This window comes from Rhinopithecus bieti, unplaced genomic scaffold, assembly GCF_001698545.2.
Source record: "Rhinopithecus bieti isolate Rb0 unplaced genomic scaffold, ASM169854v2 scaffold_2077, whole genome shotgun sequence".
Lineage (NCBI taxonomy): Eukaryota > Metazoa > Chordata > Mammalia > Primates > Cercopithecidae > Rhinopithecus > Rhinopithecus bieti.
The window spans coordinates 714,501-740,728 of NW_016803882.1; the positions used below are offsets into that span (position 1 = coordinate 714,501).

At 40.3% G+C, this 26,228-nt stretch overlaps 1 pseudogene; it reads left to right on the forward strand.

Moving 5' to 3' along the window:
• LOC108518430 (protein FAM183A-like) lies at positions 1-25,096 on the forward strand (annotated as a pseudogene).
• The last annotated feature ends 1,132 nt before the right edge of the window (positions 25,097-26,228 follow it).

The following is a 26,228-nucleotide window of genomic DNA, read 5'->3' on the forward strand; positions in this document are numbered from 1 at the left end:
ATGGGGACTCAGCTGAACCTAAAGCATTCAGGCAAGGCCACGTGCTCTATGCTCCTTACTCTAAATAGCACCAAGTACTCCAGGAACTTGGAGCAAAGTGGGCCTGGCCTTGAAGTACTGCCAAGATTTCTAAACACAGCAACAGGAAGGAGGCATTCCAGGCAGAGGCAAGAGCACGAACAGAAGAAAGGCAGGGCAATGTGTCTTTGGGGGTGGTGAGTGAATCCAATTCATTTGGAGTCTACTATGTAGGGGAGCAAACAGAGAGTACTGAGAAATTGGAATTCCTGGAGACTCTATCATGAATGCCTGTATTAGTCCATTCTCACGCTGCTGATAAAGACATACCTGAGATTGGGTAATTTATAAAGAAAAAAAGGTTTAATGGAATCATAGTTCCATGTGGCTGGGAAGGTCTCACAATCATGATGGAAGGCAAAAGGCACGTCTTACATGGCTGCAGGCAAGAGACAGCTTGTGCAAGGGAACTCCTCTTTATAAAACCATCAGATCTCATGAGACTTATTCATCATCATGAGAAGAGCAAGGGAAAGACCTGCTCCCATGAGTCAGTTACCTCCTGCTAGGTCCCTCCCATGGCATGCGGGAATTGTGGGAACTGCAATTCAAGATGAGATTTGAGTGGGGACACAGCAAAACTATATCAATGAGCTTTCATTTAACCTTTGTAGACAACAATTACACAGCCCCACCAACTGGGGAGGATAGAAGAAATATGACTCTTGGAAAAGTGCCTTATGTTCTTTAGTACCTACTTGATCAATACAGATCTCATGGTGGCACCTTGTTTCTGTTTCCAGGATAGGCCAGTGCATTGCCATTCTTTCATTACAAGTCTCTCTTTCTTGTTAGACTGTGGGCTTCATGAGGGCAGTGATTGTTTCTGACTCAACTTCTAATCCTCAGCACTTGGCACAATGCCTAAAACATAGAAGGTGCTCAGTAAATGTTGAACGGATTAATCAAATTAAGGAGTTAACAGATATGAGCATGCACCCTACTCGTCATGGCCACTTGACTTATGCAAAAAAGTACTGGAAAACAATTGCAGTTCATATGGAGAAACTACATCTAGGGAAAATGTGGTGGTGGTGCAAGCAGCAGGAGAACCAGAAAGTCATTCCATGGTGCAGCAGTAACCAACGGTGCGGGTCTCCTTTCTGATGCCCAGAACTGCTGGACACCAAATCAAGAAACATGGAAGAGCCCAAGTAAATTTCTTGCCAAAGAGTGCATGAAGCACAGCCTATCATTCGAGACTGCCTCTCAATGACTTTGAAGCAAAACACTGAGTTTCTAAATTACCATCACAGCTAAGCAAATTGATCATCTGGAATTTGTAGCTGACTTGTTAGACTGTATCCAGGGAAGGGGTGGCGGGGGCTGGTAGCAGGTTTGGCTCAGCTGCCTATAATTTTAAGCGCTTAATGGGATGATAATTTGCTGTTCAGTATGTTCATTTTGAAAAGCTTCCCTAATTCAGAGGGGAAAATGAATAAAACCAAGCTTTTTACTCCAAATCTGTGTGGAAACATCAATATCCTTCCATCAAGGAAACAGGTGGTTAAGAAGACATGGAAACATGGAAGAGATTGCTAGTGTCCCGCAGGAAAAAAAAAAATAAAAAGTGTGCCTACTGTGTGGTTGGTTGTATTCACTTACCATGAGAAGCTTCCTATAACAAGAGCTAAAATTCTACTTCTTCTACACCAGGGGTCTGCAACCCACAGGCCACAAACCAGTACCAGTCTGTGGCCTGTTAAGAACTAGGCTGCACAGCAGGAGGTGAATGGCAGGAAAGCAAGCAAAACTTCATCCATATTTACTGCCGCTCCCATCACTTGCTTTATCACTTGAGTTCCACCTCCTGTCAGATCAGTGGTGGCATTCAATTCTCATAGGAGCACAAACCCTATTGTGAACTGTGCATGTGAGGGATCTAGATTGTGCGCTCCTTATGAGAATCTAATGCCTGATAATCTATCACTATCTCTCATCACCCTCAGATGGGACTGTCTAGTTGCAGGAAAACAAGCTCAGGGCTACCACTGATTCTACTTTATGGTGACTTGTATAATTATTTTATCATATATTACAATGTAATAATAATAGAAATAAAGTGCACAATAAGTGTAATGAGTTTGAATCGTCCCCAATCCATTCCCCCATCCCCCCACCCCCTGCCTAGGTCCATGGAAAAATTGTCTTCCATGAAACCGGTCCCTGGTACCAAAATTGTTGGGGACTGTTCTTTTGTACACTATCCATCCCAGTTCTTCACAGTCCCCAGGAGATTTCATGGACCTGCACAGTGACGAAGAGACACAAATGAACAGAGGGCGTGTGTGTGTGTGTCACCTCCATGTGTATCAGGTTATTGGGGCTGGCATTTCCTGACAACAGCTTCGGTGAACTGGTGGTCCAGAATATTTTCCACTCAAATCAAATGTGAAGGGTTTCTAATGATATTAATTTAGTTGACTTCTTTCTTAATACATCTCATGCAATCACACATCTTTTGTGTCTTGCATCTGAAGTTAATTCTACATGCATTGTAAGTTTCTTAAGGTAGATCATGCTTCTACATTGCATATTTTGCATATGAAGCCTAAAAATTACATTGTACACAAAGCCTAAAGAGGCCAAAACATAAGCTTTTTTTAAGAGCTAGGAGCAAATTATTCTCAGTAAGAGACCAAAACTTTTTTATTAATTCCCAAACGCATCATTTACAGAACCTCTATTAGATATGGCAAAGGACAAAAATCATTATTATTATTATTATTATTATAATAAAAACAATCCCTGTCATTCATTTATTCTTTAATTGTTTGAATATTTATTTATCTCTTCTAGTGTCAGGCACTGCTATTAGTTAAAAATTCCAGGTGAATAAGATGTAGTGCTGCACTCCAAGAACACACACTCCAGAGATTTACATCCTGAATTGTTAGTAGCTTACCTCTGCTCAAAGAAAGAGGGAGGAGAATGTGATGGAAAGGCAGGAGTTCAGCTGTATTTGTAATGTTTTATTCCTTTATAAAACCTAATAAAAAGAATATTAATATTTGGAAAATCTAAATGGCAAGTACATTGGTATGTGCTATATTATTTTTCTGCTTTTCTTGTATATTAGAAATAGTATATAAACATTGCTTTGAAAACTGGATCATTATGATAATCATGATGATGATAAAAACTGTGTTAGGAATGACGTTAGAAATCTGCACAGGGCTGGGCACAGTGGCTCACACCTGTAATCCCAGCACTTTGGAAGGCCGAGGCAGGTGGATCACTTGTGCTCAGGAGTTTGAGACCAACCTGGACAACATGGTGAAATCTCATCTCTACCAAAAATACAAAAAAATTAGCCAGGCTTGGTGGCACACATCTGTGGTCCCAGCTACTCAAGAGGCTGAGGTGGGAGGATGACTTGAGCCTGGGAGGCAGAGGTTGCAGTAAGCCAAGATTGCGTCCCTGCACCCCAGCATGAGTGACACAGCAAGGCTCTATGTAAAAACAAAAAAGAAAGAAAGAAAAAATCATGCAGAATATTGTGGGAGTAATAGAAGGTACATAAAATCCAGTCTGGGAAAAAGAGCAGATCTTGAAGCCTCCTCTAGGAAGCCCAGAGCTGAAATGCTTCCCCAGGAGTGAGTCAGAATCTCTGCAAAAAAAAAAAAAAAAAAAAAAAAAAAAAAAAAAAAAAAAAAAAAAAAAGAAGTTCTACTGAGCAGATGAGCAAGACAGACACCACAGCAGAGAAGCAGGACAAGACCCCATCTCATTCTGTTCCTGCTGCTATAAAAAATGTACTATAGGTGGCGGGACCAAGATGGCCGACAACAAGCAGCAGTGATTGGAGGTTACCATCAGAAAAAAACCATAATAAGTGTGTGAATCATTCACCAGCAACCAAGGTATCCCCGGTTCTGTCATCAAAATTGACTAGAAGGCTGGCGTGACCCAGAAGGAACAGCAGTATGGTGCGGTGACCCACCTGAGAGCCACGCAGGGAAAGGGAAGCCCCACCCCACAGCCAAGGGAGGTGCCTCCTTAAATGACATCTCAAGGCATGAGAGCGAAACACATGAATAGGGCCTGAAGTAAAGCCCCAGGAAACTGCAGCAGCCCTACAGAAGAGGGACCTGACTACTGAAAGAAAAACAAACAATCAGAAAGCAACAACAACATCATCAACAACAACAACAACAAAGCCCCCACAAAAGCCTCATCCAAGGGTCAGCAGCCTCAAAGACCGAAACTAGACCAACTCACCAAGATGAGAAAGAATCAATGTAAAAATGCTGAAAACCCAAAAGGCTAGAATGCCTCTTCTCCTCCAAATGATCACAATGTCTCTCCATCGAGGGTGCAGAACTGGACAGAGGATCAGATGGATGAACTGACAGACATAAGCTTCAGAAGACGGGTAATAAAAAACTACGACGAGCTAAAGGAGTATGTTCTAACCCAATGCAAAGAAGCTACAAACCTTGATAAAAGATTAAAGGAATTGCTACAATAGCCAGTTTAGAGAGGAACATAAATGACCTGATGGAGCTGAAAAACATAGCACAAGAGCTTGCATACACAAGTGTCAACAGCCAAATTGACCAAGCAGAAGGATATCAGAGTTTGAAGACCACTTTACTGAAATAAGACATGCAGACAAGAATAGAGAAAAAAGAATGAAAAGGAATGAATGAAACCTCCAAGAAATATGGGACTTCATAAAAAGACCAAACCTACTACTGATTGGAGTAGAAGGAGACGGGGAAAGTGGAAATAAGTTGGAAAACACACTTCAGGATATTATCCAGGAGAACTTCCCCAATCTAGCAAGACAGGCCAACATGCAATTTCAGGAAATACAGAGAACACGTTTAAGATAATCCATGAGAAGATCAACCCTGTCAGGTGATTACAGTACCTTGAATCATCCTTCATCTAGCTGTTCCTTGTTCTTATGTCCCAGAGCCAAGAACCGTAACTCAGTAACTTGTCTGTCAAAGATGTAATTTTCCACCAAAGAACCCAGAGGCTTTGTCTTCACCTACCAGGTGTTAGGTACTACCTCCAGCCTGGACTGGGCCCTTGATGGCTACAGTCTGTGGACACTTTAACCTGAACTACTGAACTATCTGGGGAACCTGTTCTCAGTCTGAGCTACAGCTCCTTCTGCCTTGCTCTGTCCTTGTACTGTTGGGTTCTGTTACCATAAGAGGTCTGCTGCCCAATGTCTGCAGCAAGTCAGTATGCTGAGACACTGGGACAGCAGAGGAAAAGGTTTACTCACAGGACTGCCAAACAAGGAGATGGCAGGGAACCTCAAATTCATCTCCCTGAGGAGTTTTGGGCTAGGGTTTGTAAGGGGTCTGGAGTGGGCTGAAGCATGGAGATCATTGATTGGCCAAAGAGTGCATGGCGAAGTCAAGACAGAGAAAAGAAGAAACTGTATTCCATGCTGATTCCATTCATTCCCCTGTGGGGGGTCTTCAAACTGGTTGACATCAGTTGTCTCCCTGGAATTCAAGAACTGAAAAACATCTTAATCAATTCTTAAACCAAAGTCTTACGATGCTAACATCAGCGATCCTATCTATAGGAAAAATGGGGATGCAAATAGTCAGCAGCTAGTGACTTTTGGTTATGAGGAAGTGGGTCAAAGTACAGCCTGATTAATGCTTAATTATAACTTTATGTCTGTCCAGAATTCCTGTTAACTTCATAAGGATGGCTTCCATTCTAACGCAGCCTCCAGGCTAAGCCATAAAAGAATCTCCAGATTGTCAATAAATGATCAAACACCACTTATTAAAGAGCTATGATGAGCCAATGCACCATAGGACAGTGTTTCTCAGCTTCCCGTTCTAGATCCCACTTGCAAATTAACCACAGCCTCTGCTATGAATGGCAGGGACTTGGCCTTAACCCAAAAGAGAGAGCAGAGGAGGGCCATATGCAAGCCTACCAAATGACGACAGAGTTCCTGTCCAACCTCACAGCTGCTATGTGGGAGGGAGGCAGGCAAGCCACAAACCAACTGGTCAGAATATAAGCCTTACACCAATGGTTGCTCATGACAGACCTTGATCCAGATGGTAACCAGGGTAAAGGGCATCCCAGGCAACACAGCCAGGAAGACACACAAGCTAAAAATTACTCCAACTGAGGAGAGGGTACCACACCAAGTAAATTGAGTACATAAACCCTGCCTTCAAAGGCTTTTCCCCCTGCTAGAGATTACATATGGAGCACATATGAAGGATACTAAAGCTGTTCAAGGACTTTAACAAAAAATAGGAATGAACCATACTTCTATGCAGAAATGGAACTATTAACTGCATATTCTAAATAATAAAATGAGCCAAAGCTTATTTTTGAATTTTTTGTTGTTGGTTGACTGTGTTTAGAGGAACCAGAACCATTTTGAACCAGAACTAAACTTGAATATCAAAATGTTCTCAGAAATTAGGCAATATTTTACCAAATTCAAGGCACAGATGAAAACAGAAAACAAGTACCAGATAACACAAGGTTGATTAAAGGGCTTTTCTTAGTAAGACAATGAAAACAATTGGAAAGCCCATTAAGATAAAAAAATTCGCCTTTTACACAAAGAAATAATAAAACTAAAACTTAAAATAATAGATTAGAAAAATATTTCTATTGATTTTAACATGGGAAGAGCTCATTCAAATTAATTTGTAAAAATCAGTACCCCAATAGACCCCAGCAGGCACAAACAATACACACAAGAAGAAATGTAATTGGGAAGTAATACACAAAAAAAGATGACCCTTGTTAATTTTTTTAAAAATGAAAAAAAACTACACTAACATATCATTTTATATTCACTCTAATTAATACCCAATCTGGGAACATTCTGGCAGAGTGACCTATTTGTGCCTTGTTTTTGGTAATTTATACCAATACAAACCTTTTGGGGAAACAATACAGCGATCTATATCAAGACATAAAAATACTCACATCTCTTGACTCATTCTCTGGAAACGCTGAAGGAAGTTATTCAAAAGAGGAAAGAAGCTATATCCAAAAAGTTATTCATTGTAGGGTTTTTTATAACAAGTATTGGAAATGTTTAACATTAACAATGAGGGAGGGTGAACTTAACCACGGTACATCCGCTCTGAAATAATACCACAGCTATAAAATAGTGCTGATGGAGAGAAACAATGTAAGAACATGTTTATCATAAAATTTTAAGGGAAAACAATATATATTATACAAAATTCTATTCACACACTGATCATAATTACGCTAAAGGATGTTGGCAGGTGGGTGAAAACTGAAAAAAAAGTTAAAAACAGTTATGCTTGGGTGGTGGGCTTGTAAGATGTGTATTTCCATTTTGTTTCTGTAAGATTCTCAGTGTTGGTTCCACAGATTCAGCTGGGGCCAGAGAAGCCCATCATGGGAGCCCGAAGAAAAGCAGCCACAGCTCCCCTTCCTAGTACAAGCATTCAACAGTAAGCTCCCACGCAAAGAATCAGACTGCAGCAAATTTCAGTGCTGCCTCAGGAACACTGTCCTTGGCTCCCACATTGCAAAGATTTTCCATTTCCCCTACAGTCACCTCATTCATGGTTAAGGAAGAAAGCACAGCTACCAGACAGGGTGACGACAGATGTCCAGGCACTGAGCCATCTATAGCTGTTATTTTTCATTCACATGGGCATGTGCTGGATCCAGCAGATGAAAACCAGACCTACCCCCTTCCCCATGTGTGTGTGTTTTTTTTCCCCTACTGCTGCTGCTGTAACAGCTAAGTGCCAATTATCTCCCAAGCGTGAAAGCAAATATTGTGATAGCCCCACAAACTCTACAAATGTTAGAGGACACTGGTGGGGATGATTGTATTATCTGCCTGGCCTTGGCGTGTCTTTATTCATCGTAACCACTCTCATTAAAGGAGGATCTAGTAGGTGCAAAGTTTTCTGCTAACACCTTCAGCACTTTGCATTCTTTATTTTCTCATTTATCTCTTGGCCTTTTGTTGTTGCCTGTGTCCCCCCAACCCATGAATCCAGAGGTAAGTTTGCTTTTCTTTGCCTAGAAAAAGCTCCATTAAACCATCTCTTCTCAGGACCCAACTTCACATGGGCTGATATGAATACTTTCTTCAAATATTTGAAGGCCTGAAGTATTGTTGTATTGTATTGTAGTAGGTAATATTGCAGTATTGTAGTAGGTGCTTTAATCAAGGTTTTCCAGAGAAACACAGCCAATAGGAGATGATAATTATAGATAGACAGAGAGATAGATAGATAGATAGATAGATAGATACATACATACATACATACATACATACATACATACAGGTTTATTTTTCAGGAATTGAATCACACAATTTTGGAGGCCAGCAAGTCTAAAGTTTTCAGGGCAGGCCAGTGAGCCAGAGACCCAGGGAAGAGTTAATTTTACAGCTAGAGTCTGAGCACTGTCTTAAGGCAGAGCTCCCTGTTCCTTGAGGGATCTATCTGTATTTTCCTAAGGCCTTCAACTGATTGGATAAGGCCCACCCACATTACGAGGAGGTAACCTGCATTATTCAAAATCTACTGATGTAAGTGTTGATCTCTTCTAAAAATATCTTCACAGCAACATCTAGACTGGTGTCTGACCAAATATCTGGGTACCTGGCCTAGTCAAGTTCATACGTAAAATTAACCATCACAAATAGGGTCCCTGGAACAACAAGAATTAGATCAATGACTAAATATTACAGGGATGCATATTTTTGCCATATAATTGGGTTGTTTAAAAATTTGAAATGGCTCACTTGTGAGGCAATGTGCTCCTTGTACCAGGAATATTCAAATTAATGTTGGATGATCACCTATTAGGGATATTGCAAAGAAAATAACTTTATTGCACAGGACGTTAGGATCTCTAGTGACCTCTACATGTTCTTCTGATTCTAATATCCTATTATTATATAATTGACCCAGGTAATTCATGCAAACTACTTTTAATTCCAAGAAATTTAAAATATTAAAAAATTTAATCCTCCGCCTTCTCATTTTATGGATGAAGAAATTGAGATTTGAGGGGGTTTAATCGCTTGTCCTAGGACTAAAATCCAGGTCTCTCAATCCAGGCTCTTTCCATGACAGCGTGATCTGGGATGCTAACAAGATGTTTCAAGGCAATCACTAGCCACACACTCTCACTTCTTGATACCATTCCAAGCTTATTTCCACCCTGTTCATCAGCCCACCTTCAAAGAGGAGCAGCTCCTTACAAGTAAAGCATAAAATGAACTCAAAGAACAAAATGGAGCTGCTATATAAAAGGGTGATGTGTATATTGGGTCAGCACAAAAGCTCTTCTTGATCACCTCTCCTTTGCTTAGCATGGAGTCAGCCTCAACCTGAAAGCATTCAGTGGGATTCTAGAGAAAGAAGACCTAAAGAGAAGCCCAGGTCACCAGAGAGGAAATTACAGCAGAATTTGGAAATGAATCCCCAGCCATTTATAGTGTGTGGCCTTCGCCTAAAATAACCTGTGGATTCTATAGGCCTCTCCACCCTACAGAATAAATGCCTACAAGACAGACAAACCGTGTTCTTCTAATATTGGCCCGCTTTCACTGAGTGACTTTGATGGGTAATTATCCTAACAGTCTCTCTCTTTCTTCTGTCTAGAGGGAAGAAAAAGGGAGAGAAAAGAAGGCAGCAAAGGGAGAAGAGAATCCCTGCTACCAGGCATTTTTCACTATTCCTTGAGCACCCAGTATAGGAATTAAGCTGGTAGTCAAGGGGCACTGGGAACATGGACCTTGCCACTTTCCAAGCAATGACACCAGGGATCCACATCAAGTCTCAGTTTCTGAACATCTTGGTCTATTCCAATAGAGAATATGTGAGGACTCTTTTTACCATTAAAAGGCACAAATAGCATTATACCACCCACAGCCCCACTGCCCTCTTCCACATTCCCTGTTCCTATTTTGCTTTTCCTGCCACAATCAAGCCTCAAAGATCACCCCGTGGGTGATACGCAACTGGCACCTCAGAAGAGTTCCCAAAAATGTGTCTTTAATGACTAATTTATTCACTGCTTTTTTGTTGTTGGAGAAAATTTTTTTTCATTATGCTTCATGGTGTCTTTAGCCCACTGAAAGCATTTCTGACACATTTCCCTTTGTAGTTTTTAAAAAGAAGTAATTATATAATGGCTGACTTCTTTTGGTTATGTAGGAAATCAACATCTCAGTAGCTTTTTCAGACATGCTTAATAAGAAAGCCATTAGAAAGGCAAAAGAGAACCCTATCATTATTTTCTGGTTTCCTCCTTAATTATAGACAATCATCCTGAAGGAGGTGGGGGCAGCTTCTGTGACAAAAGTTGTCTAGCATTTAACAGAACAATTTAGAACCAGAATGAACGGATCAACCTTATGTCAACTTGCAGATGCTTGACGAAAACTGCTTAAGGGGTACTTGGATGGAGTGAGAAGCTATTTCAGCCTTTTCTCTTTTCCTTTCACTCAGAAAATAGGAATGTTTGTTTTATTTTATTGTAATTCTTTGCTCAGAAAGATTCACGTAGGCCTGTCTCAAAGACTCTTATTAAAGCATGGTACATCCCAAAACTCTTACTCTTTTTGCCTATGTAATACAATTATTATCACAATCATAAAAGCCACTAAGATTTTTCCCATTTCCATATGCCCTGTTTCTACCACAATCCTGTCTCTGGAAAGTTAATTCTGATTTTTTTTTTTTTTTTTTTTTTTGACAGAGTCTCGCTCTGTTGCCAGGCTGGAGTGCAGTGACATAATCTCGGCTCACTGCAAACTCCGCCTCCTGGGTTCAAGCAGTTCTCCTGCCTCAGCCTCCCAAGTAGCTGGGACTATAGGCACGCATCACCCAAATAATTTTTTTGGTATTTTTAGTAGAGACAGGGTTTCACCATGTTGGCCAGGGTGGTCTTGATCTCTTGACTTCATGATCCGCCCACCTCAGCCTCCTAAAGTACTGGGATTACAGGCGTAAGCCACCATACCCGGCCAATTCTGAATTTTTCTTATGCTGCCTTATTCCCAAACTAGTCTATAGTCCTGAAGCCAGAGAAGTAGGTTTATGATTGATAGATAGATAAATAGAAAAGGGAGAGAGAAAGAAGGAAGGAAGGAAGGAAGGAAGGAAGGAAGGAAGGAAGGAAGAGAGAAGGAAAGAAGAGAGACAGGAAAGAAAGAAAAAGAAAAAAAGAAAGAAAAGAAAAGAAAGAGAGAAAGAAAGATTGATTTTAAGGAATTGGATCACAGTTGTGGAGGCCAGCAAGTCCAAAATCTGCAGAGTCCAGAGTCCAGTTTAGATGCCGGTGCTGGGGACTCAGAATCCGTCATGAAACACAGACACAGTGAAATCAAACACCCACCCCTGAATCCAGAAGGGAACAATTCTGTCCAGGAACATTGTGGAATGACAAATTAAAACAATATGCAAGATGCCTGCCTGCTTTCTATTCAAGGTGTTCATTTACCTGGCTTCTCACAGTTCATAAAGCTGAGAGGAAGTCGCCAGTGGCCTCCATAGGAGAACATCCCACCAACACTCTAGGAAGGGCACACTGGCTTCTTACTACATGAAATTTCTCATTCTGTTTATTCAGTGCTGCCCAATAATGCCTACAGGCTTTGAGATATAGTGGAGAGAGTCTGAAATAGTTTCCCAGTTTTCCGTGGGATTAACCCGGAGAGGTTTCACTTTGCTATTTGTTTTACATGTTTTGTTCAGGTAGCCTTTATTATTTTTCTCCCTGTTACAAGTCTCAGAAAGGTGAAGTAGAGAGAGAAATCAAAATGGCTCACTACTAACAGGTAGCATGTGCCTCCTTCATGGAGAGGAACCAGAAGATACTGACATTTTGAAGAGATCATCTAGGGTTCACCAGAGAAGAGACAAGAAGGACCAGAAGTAAGTAAGGAGAGGGTTTGAGACAGCTTTCCCAACTGGGGACTGATTGAGAACCAGGAGAGGCTCCTGGATGCAGGGAAACAGTAAAAGAGAAACTCCCAGGTCTTGGCTTTTACAATCTTGGCTGTGGACAAAACCCTTGACCCACTAAGCCCTTGTGTTTGACATACAGAGCTGCCTAACAATTGCACAGAAATGTTGCTCCATAAAGGGAACCCACATGGAATCTCACAGGCATCCACACAGCCTCAGCTTGGTGCCATTTTGAGGCCTAGATACCAGAGATCTACAGACATGGCTGCTGCCATTTCCTTGCTCCAAGGAGAGACAGGGGAGACCAGGCACTTCCATGCTCCCCTCCCTGGAAGGGTCCCTACTGCCCTGCTGCAGGCTGCTGTTGAGACTGAGATGTGAGTGGACCGCACTCCACACAGCTTCTTGCCTATGCTGCTTGCCTGAAGGGAGTTTCCCTTACTGGTCTTGGCCCCAAGGCACCATTTTGAGAGTTTAACACTGGGCTGTGCCCTGATCTCAGGCTGAGTTCAGACTGAATCACTGCAGCTGCCAACTGACCAAGAATGAACAGGGAACAAGGCTACCCTATGCATGCCTGCCTGTGACAATACTCACCATCCTGCTACATGCTGCTGTGAGAATAAGACTAAGTGGACCACACTCCCTACAGCTTCTTGTCCATGCTGGTTACCTGAGGGAGGGCTGAGGGCCCCACCCTCTTTGGTCACAAGCCCAGAACTGGCATCATTTTGAGGGTTTAACTGTGGGTTGTGACCCACCCTCAGGCTGAGTTCAAGGAGATGTGGCTGCAGCCAACACCCAGCCAGGGGAAGGACAGAGAAGACCAAGCTTTCCTAAACACACTTAGCACAATACACACTGTCCTACTATGAGTGGCTGTGGAAACAGGAACTAGCCCACCCAACCCATCACAGCTGCTAGGAACACCAACATGGACTACTTGAGTACCAGTGGGTTGCTCCATCACCACTACTGCCATCACCCACACCACACCAGATGCCCAGGGGCCTGAGAATTCACTCACACACATGAAACATCACTCTCTCTACTAGCTTCTAAGCAAGCCACATGGAGGCTCAAGGATTAGCCCTTCAAGATCCACTAACAACAGAGCCAGATGCTGCTGCTCTGGAGCTTAAAACAGGAACATTCACTCCACTGCTGCAACTACTGGGGCCTAAAGACTGCCTCAGTTAGCATCTAAATTTCCAACAAAACTTTGCCACAACCTAAGCTAATAACTATACCCTAAGCCACTGAGGAAATAACAGATATCACTCACCCTATGCACTGCCAAAGAAGTCATTTTTAAAAATCACACTATTGTGGTACCCCAAATCAAAGCCAAAATATCCTACTCAACCAACAACACACATACATCTTCAAGAAAAATTCTCCCCTACAAAAGCAACTTCAAAAACCTGGAACAAGGAACTGCTACATTAGATGTGTAGATACCAATGAAAGGACACAGAAAACATGAAAAAGCAGGGAAATATGACACCACCAAAGGATCACAACAACTTTTCAGCAACAGATTCCAATAAAAGATAATTCCTCAAAATCCAGATAAACAATTTAAAATATTGATTTTAAGAAGCTAAGTGAGATGCAATAGAAATCTGAAAATCAATACAAACAAATCAGAAACCAATTCAGGATATAATGAGAAATTTACCAAGAAAGTATCTTTAAAAAAAAAAATTTGGAACTGAAAATCCAGTGAAGAAAATACAAAATACATTCAAAACTTCAATAACAGACTAGACCAAGCAGAAGAAAGAGTCTTAGAACTTAAAGATAGGTGTTTTATATCAACCAGTCAGACAAAATAAGGAAAAAAAATAAAAGAATCAACAAAGCCTTTGAGATATCTGAGACTACCTAAGCCAACCAAACTTACAAATTATTGGTATTTCCAAGGGGGAAGAGAAAACAAAGTTTAGAAAACCCATTTAAGAAAATAATCAATGAAAACTTCCCAAGTCTAGCAAAAGAATCAGACATTCAGATATAGGAGGCCCAGCTAATTCCAGACAGATACATTGCAAAAAGGACTTCACCGCTGCATATTATATTCAGACTATCTAAAGTCAACATGAAAGAAAGATTTTTTAAATTAGCCAAAAGAAAAGCTTCTAGTAACCTATAAAGTAAACCCCATCAGATTGACAGCAGACCTTTTCAGCAGAAATCTTACAGACCAGAAGAGAACAAGATGGCATTTTCAAAATGCTGGAAGAAAAAAAAACTCTCACCCAAGAATTGTATATCCTACCAAGATAAGCTTCACCAAGGAAGAAGAAATAAAGTATTTCCCAGACAAACAAATGCTGAAAGAATTTGTTACCACTAGACCAGCCCTACAGGAAATGCTCAAAAGTGTCTTAAGCATGGAAACAAAAGGTTGATATTCACCATCACAAAAACATATAGAAATATAAAACTCACAGTTTTTATAAAGCAATCACACAAGGGATGAAGAAAAAGGAACCAAAAGGCAACACAACAGAACCTCAGTTGTGGGAGAAATCATAACAAACAGTCTCTCAGACCACGGTGCAATCAAATTAGAACTCAGGATTAAGAAACTCACTCAAAACCACACAATAACATAGAAATGAACAACCTGCTCCTGAATGAATCTTAGGTAGTTAAGGAAATTAAGGCAGAAATCAAGAAGTTCTTTGTAACCAATGAGAACAAAGAGACAATGTACCAGAATCTCTGGGACACAGCTAAAACAATGTTAAGAGGGAAATGTATAGCACTAAATGCCTACATCAGAAAGCTAGAAAGATCTCAAATTGACACCCTAACATCACAATTAAAAGAGCTGGAGAAGCAAAAGCAAACGAATCCAAAAGCTAGAAGAAGACAAGAAATAACTAAGATCAGAGAAGAATTGAAGGAGATAAAGACATGAAAAACCCTCTGAAAAGATCAATGAACCCAGGAGCTGGTTTTTTGAAAAAAATAAAAAATAAATAACAAAATAGATAGACCACTATCTAGACTTATAAAGAAGAAAAGAGAGAAGAATCAAATAGACACAATAAAAAATGATAAAGGACACATCACTACTGACCCCATAGAAATACAACCTGCCATCAGAGAATACTATAAATACCTCAACACAAATAAACTAGAAAATGTAGAAGAAATGGATAAATTCCTGAACACATACACACTCCCAAGACTAAACCAGGAAGAAGTTGAATCCCTGAATAGACACATAACAAGCTTTTCTGAAATTGAGGCAGTAATTAATAGCCTATCAACCAAAAAAAGCCCAGAACCAAATGGATTCACACCTGAATGCTACCAGAAGTACAAAGAGGAGCTGGTACCATTCCTTCTGAAACTATTCCAAACAATTGAAAGGGAGGGACTCCACTCCAACTCATTTTATGAAACCAGCATCATTGTGATACCAAAACTGGGAAAAGACACTACAAAAAAAGAAAACTTCAGGCCAATGTCCCTGATGAACATCAATGCAAAAATCCCCAATAAAATACTGGCAAACTGTATCCAGCACCACATCAAAAAACTTACCCAACTTGATCAAGTTGGCTTCATCCATGGGATGCAAGGCTGGTTCAACATATGCAAATCAATAAACATAATCCATCACATAAACAAAACCAATGACAAAAACCACATGATGATCTCAATAAATACAGAAAAGGCCTTTGATAAAATTCAATACCCTTCATGTTAAAAACTCTCAATAAACTAGGTATTGATGGAACATAGCTCAAAATAATAAGAGCTATTTCTGACAAACCCACAGCCAATGTCATATTGAATGGGCAAAAGCTGGAAGCATTCCCTCTGAAAACCAGAACAAGACAAGGAGGCCCTCTCTCAACACTCCTGTTCAACATAGTATTGGAAGTTCTGGCCAGAGCGATCAGGCAAGAGAAAGAAATAAAGTGTATTCAATTAAGAAGAGATGAAGTCAAATTGTCTCTGTTTGGAGATGACATGGTTTTATATCTAGAAAACCCCATCATCTCAGCTCATACTCCTTAAACTGACAAGCAACTTCAACAAAGTCTAAGGATACAAAATCAATGTGCAAAAATCACAAGTACTCCTTTACACCAATAACAGACAAGCAGAGAGCCAAATCATGAATAAACTCCCATTTGCCATTGCTACAAAGAGAATAAAATACCCAGGAACACAGATAACAAGAGATGTGAAGGACCTCTTCAAGGAGAACTACAAACCAGTGCTCAAGGAAATAAGAGAGGACACAAACAAATGGAAAAACATTCCATTCTCATGGATAGGAAGAATCAATATTGTGAAAATGACCATACTGCCCAAAGTAATTTATAGATTCAATGCTATTCCCATCAAATTACCATGAACATTCTTCACAGAATTTGGAAAAATGATTTTAAATTTCATATGGAATCAAAGAAGACCCCATAGAGCCAAGATAATCCTAAAAAAAAAAAAACAAACCCGGAAGCATCACACTACCTGACTTCAAACTATATTACGACTGCATGGTACTAGTACCAAAACAGATATATAGACCAGTGGAACAGAAAGAGACCTCAGAAATAACACCACACATCTACAACCAACTAATCTTTGACAAACTTGACAAAAGCAATGGAGAAATGATCTCCTATTCAGTAAATGCTGCTGGGAAAACTAGCTAGTCATATGCAGAAAACTGAAACTGGACTCCTTTGTCACACCCTATACAAAAATTAACTCAATATGGATTAAAGACTTAAATGTAAAACCCAAAATCACAAAAACCGTAGAAGAAAACCTAGGCAATACCATTCAGGACATAGGCATGGGAAAGGACTTCATGTCTAAAACACCAAAAGCAATGGCAACAAAAGCCATAATTGACAAATGGGATCTAATTAAACTAAAGAGCTTCTACACAGCAAAAGAAACTATCATCAGCATGAACAGGCAACCTATGGAATGGGAGAAAATTTTTGCAATCTGTCCATCTGATAAAGGTCTAATATCCAGAATTTACAAGGAACTTAAACAAGTTTACAAGAAAATAAAACAAACAACTCCATCAAAAAGTGGGCAAAAAATATGAACAGACACTTCTCAAAAGAAAACATTTATGCAGCCAACAAACATGAAAAAAGCTCAACATCACTGATCATCAGAGAAATGCAAATCAAAACCACAATGAGATACCATCTCACACCAGTCAGAATGGCAATTATTTAAAAGTCAGAAAGCCATAGATGCTGTCAAGGCTGCGGAGAAATAAGAATGCTTTTACACTGTTGGTGGGAATGTAAATTAGTTCAACCATTGCGGAAGATAGTATGGCGATTCCTCAAGGATCTGGAACCAGAAATACCATTTGATCTGGCAATCCCATTACTGGGTATATACCCAAAGGAATATAAATCATTTGACTATAAAGACACATGCACACATATGTTTATTGCAGCACTATTTACAACAACAAAGACATGGAACCAACCCAAATGCCCATCAATGATAGACTGGATAAAGAAAATGTGGTACATATATACCATGGAATACTATAATGCAGTCATAAAAATGAATGAGATCATGTCCTTTGCAGGAGCATGGATGAAGCGGGGAGCCATCATCCTCAGCAAACTAACACAGGAACAGAAAAACCAAACACCGCATGTTCTCACTCACAAATGGGAGTTGAACAATGAGAACACATGGATACAGAGAGGGGAACAACACACATCAGGGCCTGTTGGGGGTAGGGGGTAAAGGAAAGAAACTTAGAAGACGGGTCAATAGGTGCAGCAAACCACCATAGCACACGTATACCTATGTAACAAACCTGCATGTTCTGTACATGTATCCCATTTCATTTTTAGAAAAAATAAAGAAAAACAAAAATTAAATAATAAATTAATTGAAATCAAAATAATATAAGTATCTTCTCAGACTACAGTGGAATAAAGCTAGAAATCAATACCAATAGGAACTATTTTTGTGAGACAGGCTGTCACTCTGTCACCTAGGCTGGAGTGCAGTGACACGATCATGGCGCACTGCAGCCTTAACCTCCCAGGATCAAATAAATGATCCTTCCAACTCAGCCTCCCAAGTAGCAGCTGGGGCTACGGATGCTCACCACAATGCTCAGCTAATTTTGTCTTTGTATAGAGAGACAGGGTCTTGCCATGTTGCCCATATTGGACTCGAATTCCTGGGCTCAAGCTATCCTCTTGCCTCGGCCTTCCAAAATGCTGAGATTACAGGCATGAACCACCATGCACAGCCGAAACTTTGGAAACTATACAAATACACAGAAATTAAAGAGCATGCTCCTGAATGATCACTAGGTCAGTGAAGAAATTAACATGAAAATTTTAAAATGTTTTGAAATGAATGAAAATGAAAACACAACATAATTAAACCTCTGGGATATAGCAAAAGCAGTGCTAACAGGAAAATATATAGCACTAACACCTACATCATAAAAGTAGAAATGTTATAAATTAACAATCTAATATCATACCTCAAGGAACTAGAAAAACAGAAACAAAACAACCCTAAAGTTAAAAAAAATAACAAAGATCAGACCAGAACTAAATAGACACCAAAAGACAACACAAAGAATCAAAGAAACAAAAGTTGATTTTTCAAAAAGATAAACAAAATTGATAAACCACTAGCTAGACTAACCAAGAAAAGATCTCAATTAACACAATCAGAAATGAAAAAGGAGACATTACAACATATCACAGAAATGTACATACCACAGAAATACAAAATATTATCAGAGATTATTATGAACAACAATATATTCACAAACTAGAAAATCTAGATGAAATGGATAAATTCCCAGAAACACACAACCTCCTGAGATTGAACCAGGAAGAAATAAAACCCGTGAACAGACAAATAATGAGCAGCAAGACTGAATTAGTAATTATTTAAAAATCCCAACAACAACAACCAAAAGGCCCAGGATGAGGTGGATTCATAGCCAAAATCGACCAAGCATACAAAGAATTAATACCAAGCCCCTTGAAATTATTCAAAAAAAATGAAGAAGAGGGAATTCACCTTACTCATTCTATGAAGACAGTATCACCCTGATACCAAAACCAGATAAGGACACAACAAAAAAAGAAAACTATAGACCAATATTTCTAATGAATATAGACACAAAAGTTTTCAACAAAATACCAGCAAATTGAATCCAACCACACATCAAAAAGATAATACACCATGATTAGGTGGGATTTATCCCAAGGATGCAGGGATGGTTCAACATACACATATCAATAAATATATAGATTGCATAAACAGAATGAGCAGCAAGAACCACATGATCATCTCAAAAGATGCAGAACATGCATTTGATAACATTCAGCATCACTTTATGATAAACATGTACGACAAACTAGGCACAGAAAGAAGATACCACAACATAACAAAGGCAATTTACAACAAACTCACAGTCAAAATCACAGTTAATGGGGAAAAGTTGAAAACGTTCCCTCTAAGAACTTGAACAAGACAAGGAAGCCCACTGTCACCACTCTTATTCAACATAGTACTGGAAGTTCCTACCAGAACAATCAAGAAAGGGAGAAAAATAAAAGGCAACCAAATTGAAAAACAGAAAGTCAAATTCTGATAATATATCTAGACAACCCTAAAGACTTCACCAAAACAAAACATAGATTTGATAAATGAATTCAGTAAAGTTTCAGCATATAAAATTAACATACAGTAATCAGTAGCATTTCTATACACCAATAATGATCTAACCAAAGGACCAAATCAAAAATGCAATCTCATTTACAATAGCTACAAAACAGTTAAATACCTAGGAATATATTTAAGGAGGTAAAATATCTCTATAATAAGAACTGTAAAACTCTGATGAAAGAAACTGTAGATGACACAAACAAATAGAAAAACATCCCATGCTCATGGGTTGGAAGAATCACTATTATTAAAATGACCACACTGCCCAGAGCAATCTACAGATTCAATGTAATTCCTACAAAATTACCAACAGCATTCTTCAGAATTATAAAAAACAATGTTTAAAGTTCATGTGGAACCAAAACAGAGCCCAAAAGCCAAAGAAATCCTATGCAAAAAGAAGAAAGCCAGAGGCAGCACATTACTTGACTTCAAATTATACTGCAAGATTATAGTAACTAAAACAGTATGGTAATGTCACAAAAGTAAATACACAGATCAATGGAATAGAATAGAGAACCCAGAAATAAAGTCACATGCTTACAACCAACTGATCTTTGACAAAGTTGACAAAAATAAATAATAGAGAAACTACACTCTATTAAACAAATTGTGCTGGGAAAATTGGCTAGCCATATGAAAAAAATGAAACTGGACCCCTATCTTTCACCATGTACAAAAGTAACTCAAGATGGATTAAAGACCTAAATGTAAGACCTGAAACTATAAAAGTCCTAGATGAAAACCAGGGAAAAACTCTTCTGGACATTGGGCTAGACAAAAAGTGTATGACTAAGACCTCAAAAGCAAATGCAATAAAAATTAAAATAGACCAATGGGATTTAATTAAATGAAAAAGCTTCTGCCAGCAAAAGTATTAATCAATGGAGTACACAGACAACCTACAGAATGGGAGAAAATGTTCACAAATTATGTCTCCAACAAATAACAAATATCCAGAATCTACAATGAACTCAAACAATTCAACAAGAAAAAAACAAACAATCCCATTAAAAAGTAGGTAAAGGACATAAACATACCTTTATCAAAGAAGACATACAAGCATCCTCAAGCATATGAAAACATTCTCAACATCACTAATCATCAGAGAAACACAAAGTAACGCCAAAATGAGATTACACTATTCAGAATGGCTACCATTAAAAAGTCTACAAACAACAGATGTTGGTGTGGATGCTGAGAAAAAGAAATCCTTATACCCCTCACATTTAGTAAGAATGTAAATTAGTACAACTTCCATGGAAAACAGTATGGAGATTTCTGAAACTACTAAAAATAGAACTACCATTTAATCCAGCAATCCCACTACTGGGCATCTACCCAAAGAAAAATAAATCATAACATTAAAAAAAATACACCTGTACTAGTATGTTTATCATGGCACTATTCACAATAACAAAGCCATGGAATCAACCTGAGTGCGCATCAATGGATGACTAAAGAAAAAATGTATATATACACACCGTGAAATATGCAGCCATAAAAAAGAATGAAATCCTGTCCTGTGCAGCAACATGCGTGGACGTGACTGTTATCCTAAGTGAAATAACTCAGAAACAGAAAACCAAATACCACATGTTCTCACTTCTGAGGAAGAGCTAAATAATGGGCATACATGGACATAAAGATGGAAATAATAGACACTCGGAACTGCAAAAGGAAGGAGGGTGGGAGGGAGTGAAGGTTAAAAAAATTATCAGTTGGGCTCAATGTTCACTATTTGGGTGATGAGCACACTGGAAACCCAAACCTCACCATTATGTGATATGTCCATGCAACAAACCTGCACATGTATCCCCTGAATCTAAAATTAAAAAAAAAAAAAAAAAAAAAAAAGCAGTCTAAGGAAATAGGGAAGTTTGGTAATCATATACCCGGACTTCTAGAGAGTACAACTTAGAGTTTTGTCAAATAAGGGAGGAAAAGAGTATTGGGTTAAGGGAGAAAAATCAGAATATTATGGTGATAAAAGTACTAAAAACAGAAGAGCAAGGGGGCTTATGATTTGTACAGTGACCAAAGAAACCAGGAATGTTAAAGCAGACAGGGTTGCTACATCAGAAAAAAAGAAGAGGGAAGAGTGCAGTAACCTCCTTAATCATCTGCCATGGAGTCAGCAGCTCAGGTAGTGATCAAGGAAGCCTAAATGTAGTCTTCAGGCACTCAGGAGTGGGCAGTTATTCTACCAGCTTCGGCTCTACGTTTCCGGTTCTAGTAAAGAGTAATGCATCAAACCAACGGACCACCAGGAGCAAAGGATAAGCTTCAAAAAGTACAGTTCTGCTCTTAAGCACTTCCTCCCTACAGGACCCATCCCAGAGACATAGGTGGAGGTGATACTACTGCTCGGTGCTTTGAGCCATTTTGTACTCCCTCCTGCCTGCCCCTCCTTTTGCCCCAAATTCTAGTCCTACCTGCTTTGTCATCCACTGCCTGCCTATGGTAGTTCCCTCTCCAGTCTTCAGTGTCCTCATTGGTAAAATGAACATAATATATATCCCTTCTCTAATCCCACATATTCAAGCAGTGATGTAAATGATGGGAAAGGGCTTTGAACAATGTGGTAAGTTAAAGAGTCTGGGGCACTGACTTTCTCCCACTTTCCCAAGTACTGCTTCAGAACTGCTCTACTAGGCCCCCACCTCCTAACTCTTTTCTAGCCCTTTGATAAATATTTGCCTACTGAGGGGCAAAACGACATGGCATCCCAAGAACAGAGACTAGTACTATAGCCCGTTTCTTCTCTTTTTTTCCCATGATTCTTCTTCTTCTTTTTTTTTTTTTAAGGAGTCTTACTCTGTCGCTCAGGCTGGAGTGCAGTGGTGCAATCTTGACTGACTGCAACCTCCGCCTCCTGGGTTCAAGCGATTCTCCTGCCTCAGCCTCCTGAGTAGCTGGGATTACAGGTGCCTGCCACCACATCTGGCTAATTTTTATGTTTTTTTGTGGAGATGGGGTTTCACCATGTTGGCCAGGCTGGTCTCAAACTCCTGACCTCGGGTGATCCGCCCATCCTGGCCTCCTAAAGTGCTAGGATTACAGGTGTGAGCCACCACATCCGGCCCTCATGATTACACTTAAACCTGAAAACTGGTACCATTTCTAGGTTGGTGGAGCCTATTCACTAGATCAAAAGGGAAGGGCATATGAGTTTCACAATGGGCATTCAGTCACGGGGTGACGCAAAGAGCAGGTGTGTGAGATAAATGCTGAGGTAGGTCTGGGGCACATTTTGACCCCTGTGGACAAGTGAGTAACTAGAGCTCTCATATGAAAACATGTCAAGACAGCTATCTTGAATTTCTCCATCTCAACCCCAGCCTTCACTTTTTTCCATTCCTTGCTGCTTTCATCATCCAGCCCTTTCTCTCATTTTTTCACAATTCTCAGGTTGCACCCTACTCTCCTGTTCCATCCAACTTTTTCCATTTCTGCCCTACCGGTTAAAGTCATCCCTGCCCACTACCCTACCTTAAGGATTGACCTGCCCAGCTCTCCTCTGTTGGTTTTAACCTGTGCATTTGCCACCATTATGTTCATCAGGGTCCCAATTTCCACTACTGCCTTCTTTTTCACCCTACTTCTCCTCCTAGCCCTAGTTTCTAGTCCTCTGTATTCTAGTCTCCACCCCCATTCCAGTCACCCCTAACCAGACCTGTTGGGGGCTCACAAACCTCATCCTAGAGACATGGTTTCCCTACTATTGTGACAGTTCTTGGGCCAGGATTGTGGATTCCTGGAAGCCTAACATGGTGGGCATAGGGAATACAAGACAATGGCAAACCGACATTCAGCCTCAACAGTCTGTTCCTTCCATATCCTGTGTGATCAGCCAGACTTCCTTAGCCTCTACATTTGGAACTGGCTTCTCTGTGAAACTTGTCTGTAACCACACAGCAAACTGCAGGACAAGTAGCAGAGAAGGTGGAGGAGAGAAGTGGAAAGCATATAATCAGGAGGAAAATAATTGGCCAACATCAGGTCTAATCATGTGTCCAATACTTCCTGAGCCTGCCGTTTGACAGTGAGCCCTTTCCTGGCAGTATGCAGGGGCGATTCTAGTAACCAGGCTGGATTCTGAGAAGCTGGGGCAGGGCAGTACAGGGACACTGTTGCCTGGAGACAGCAGACCACTGCCTGGAGATGACAGAAGGCTGAGGATGGAGAGAGACGCTGATAGAGACCAGACCAGACAAGCAGTGCCAAGTCCATAGTAGGACACCCAAGAGAGGAGGCAATCCCAGATGAGTTCCATCCCAGAACCAGACCTTGCAGGGACTAGACCTCAAGGAGTTATGAACGCAGAAACCCTATACCCAATATCACATGAATCCTTCCACAAGGGCTTCTGATATTGTCTTAGACCTTCGGAAACTTCAGGGGTAGTAGCCTCTGGGCCCATGGTGCTCCCCTGATGTTGCAGCCCCACCCTCGACTCTTGCCACTGCAGATGCTCCTTGGGCGGTTTCATCTGGGCCTTTCACATCAGCTCCCTCTAAATGTGACTGGACCTCAAATGCATCTTCAGACCCCCATGCCCAACTACCTCCCAGCTACCTTCCCTGGACAACCCACAGGTCACATGGTCACCTGGAAACCCATATCTCAGCATGATAACCTGGAGAAACCTACAGGTGCCAGGCTTCTGAATCTCATTCATCATGCTTCCCAGGGATCAAGGAAGAAATATCCAGAGACACAGACTGAAAAATAAGGAAATCGGATGGGATTCAGAGCCCTTGGAGCCGAGCCTTCTCATTCATTCACCCAACTCCAGTCTAAAACGTGCAGCTCTGAAGCAGGGCTGCTTCACAGAGACTTGAGTAAGTAGCACAGTAAAGCCCAGGTTTTACCAGTGAAGAGGAGAGTAAATACACTGATCATTTGCAACAGCACCTCTTCAGATGTGGCACCTCTCCTTGGAGACAGGAGACTATGGAAGACAGAGAGACCATTCTAGGTGAAGCTCACACTACTTACACAACAAAAGATCTAAGTCTAAAAGGGAGAGAGTAAAGACCTGGCTCGCATGGATATGAAGTGTGCATGGGGAAGCATTGTATCTTTAACATTTCACAACATCTTGTAGCAAGCTTACTATAGCAGGAAGGACAAGTGTGGCAGGCCCAGCTAGGGCTGTCCTGCTCAGATCTTCCTAGGCTTTGCAATGCTGGGATACTGCGGAAGGCACACTCAACGAGCATCTCTCAACCTCTCCTGGTCAACCCGGAATGCCACAACCACAGGCTGAATCACAGGTAAGAAAGGAAGTAGGTAACTTCTGGGTCTACAATGACATCACTCTGTGCAAGGCTAAAATGTGGAGTTTAGGAAAAGATAATGACCACAAGTAGCATCCCAGAGGATTTAGTACCCTGAGTTTGCATGGCCCACAGAAATATTACCTTTAGAAAAATACAAGAGGGTGAACATATATCAGTGAGGTGGGTCTAGAGGCATTCCTAAAGCCACCAAACTTACCTTAATATGTCCCTCCCCAATCTCTCAACACCATATAAATGGGAATATCTAATATCTAGGTAGGCATTCTTTTTCTTGGTATGTGTCTCAGTTTGTTTTCTGCTGCTATAACAAAATACCACAGACCGAATAATTTATCAAGAAAACGAATTTATTTCTCACAGATATGGAGGCTGGGAAGTCTAAGAGCATGGCACTGGCATCAGGCAAGGGTCAGCCCACGCTGGAGGGCAGAAGGCAGAAGTGAGCATGTGAGACAGAGATAAGAAATCAGCCTGAACTTGCTTTTATAGCAAACCCAGCCACTCAATAACTAACCCACTCTGGCAATAATGGCATTAATCCATTCATGAGGGCAGAGCCCCCATGACCTAATCACATCCTAAAGACCCCACATCAATTACATCTCAATGTGAGGTTCAGAGGGCACAAACATTCAAACCATAGCAGTAACTAATCCCTTTTCTTAAAAAAAAAAGTATGCTTTTTCTAAAATATTTTATAAATTTGCTTTAAAATTTTTAAATAATACAGAAGCTATAGAGTGGGAGTAGGTAGGAAGATTCTGCAAATCTCCAATCTTCCCCTGCTCCCTCTTCACTCCCCATCCCAACCTACCATTCTGCACTACCAAGTTAACCACTGCTAACATTCCAAGCTTTGTGAATATTCCGAATGTTTTTTAAAGCAAATAAGATAATTTCTTACATACTATTCTGCAACTTATTTTTTAATATAATGTATGTTCGAGAGGTTTCCATGTTAATACAGTATGTGTGGCCCATTTTAATAGCTATAAGCCATTGTATTATTGTAGCATCATGAGAGCACACTGGCACCTTGGATGAACATGTAGGCTACTTCTTTGTGTCTATATATTTGCTTTTGTTATTATTAGAAAGCAGCAACGAACAGCCTGTACACATAACTTTGCAAATTTATGTGAATTTATCTACAAAATAAATTCATAAAAGTAGAAATGGTGAGTCGAAGGAATGAAGCATT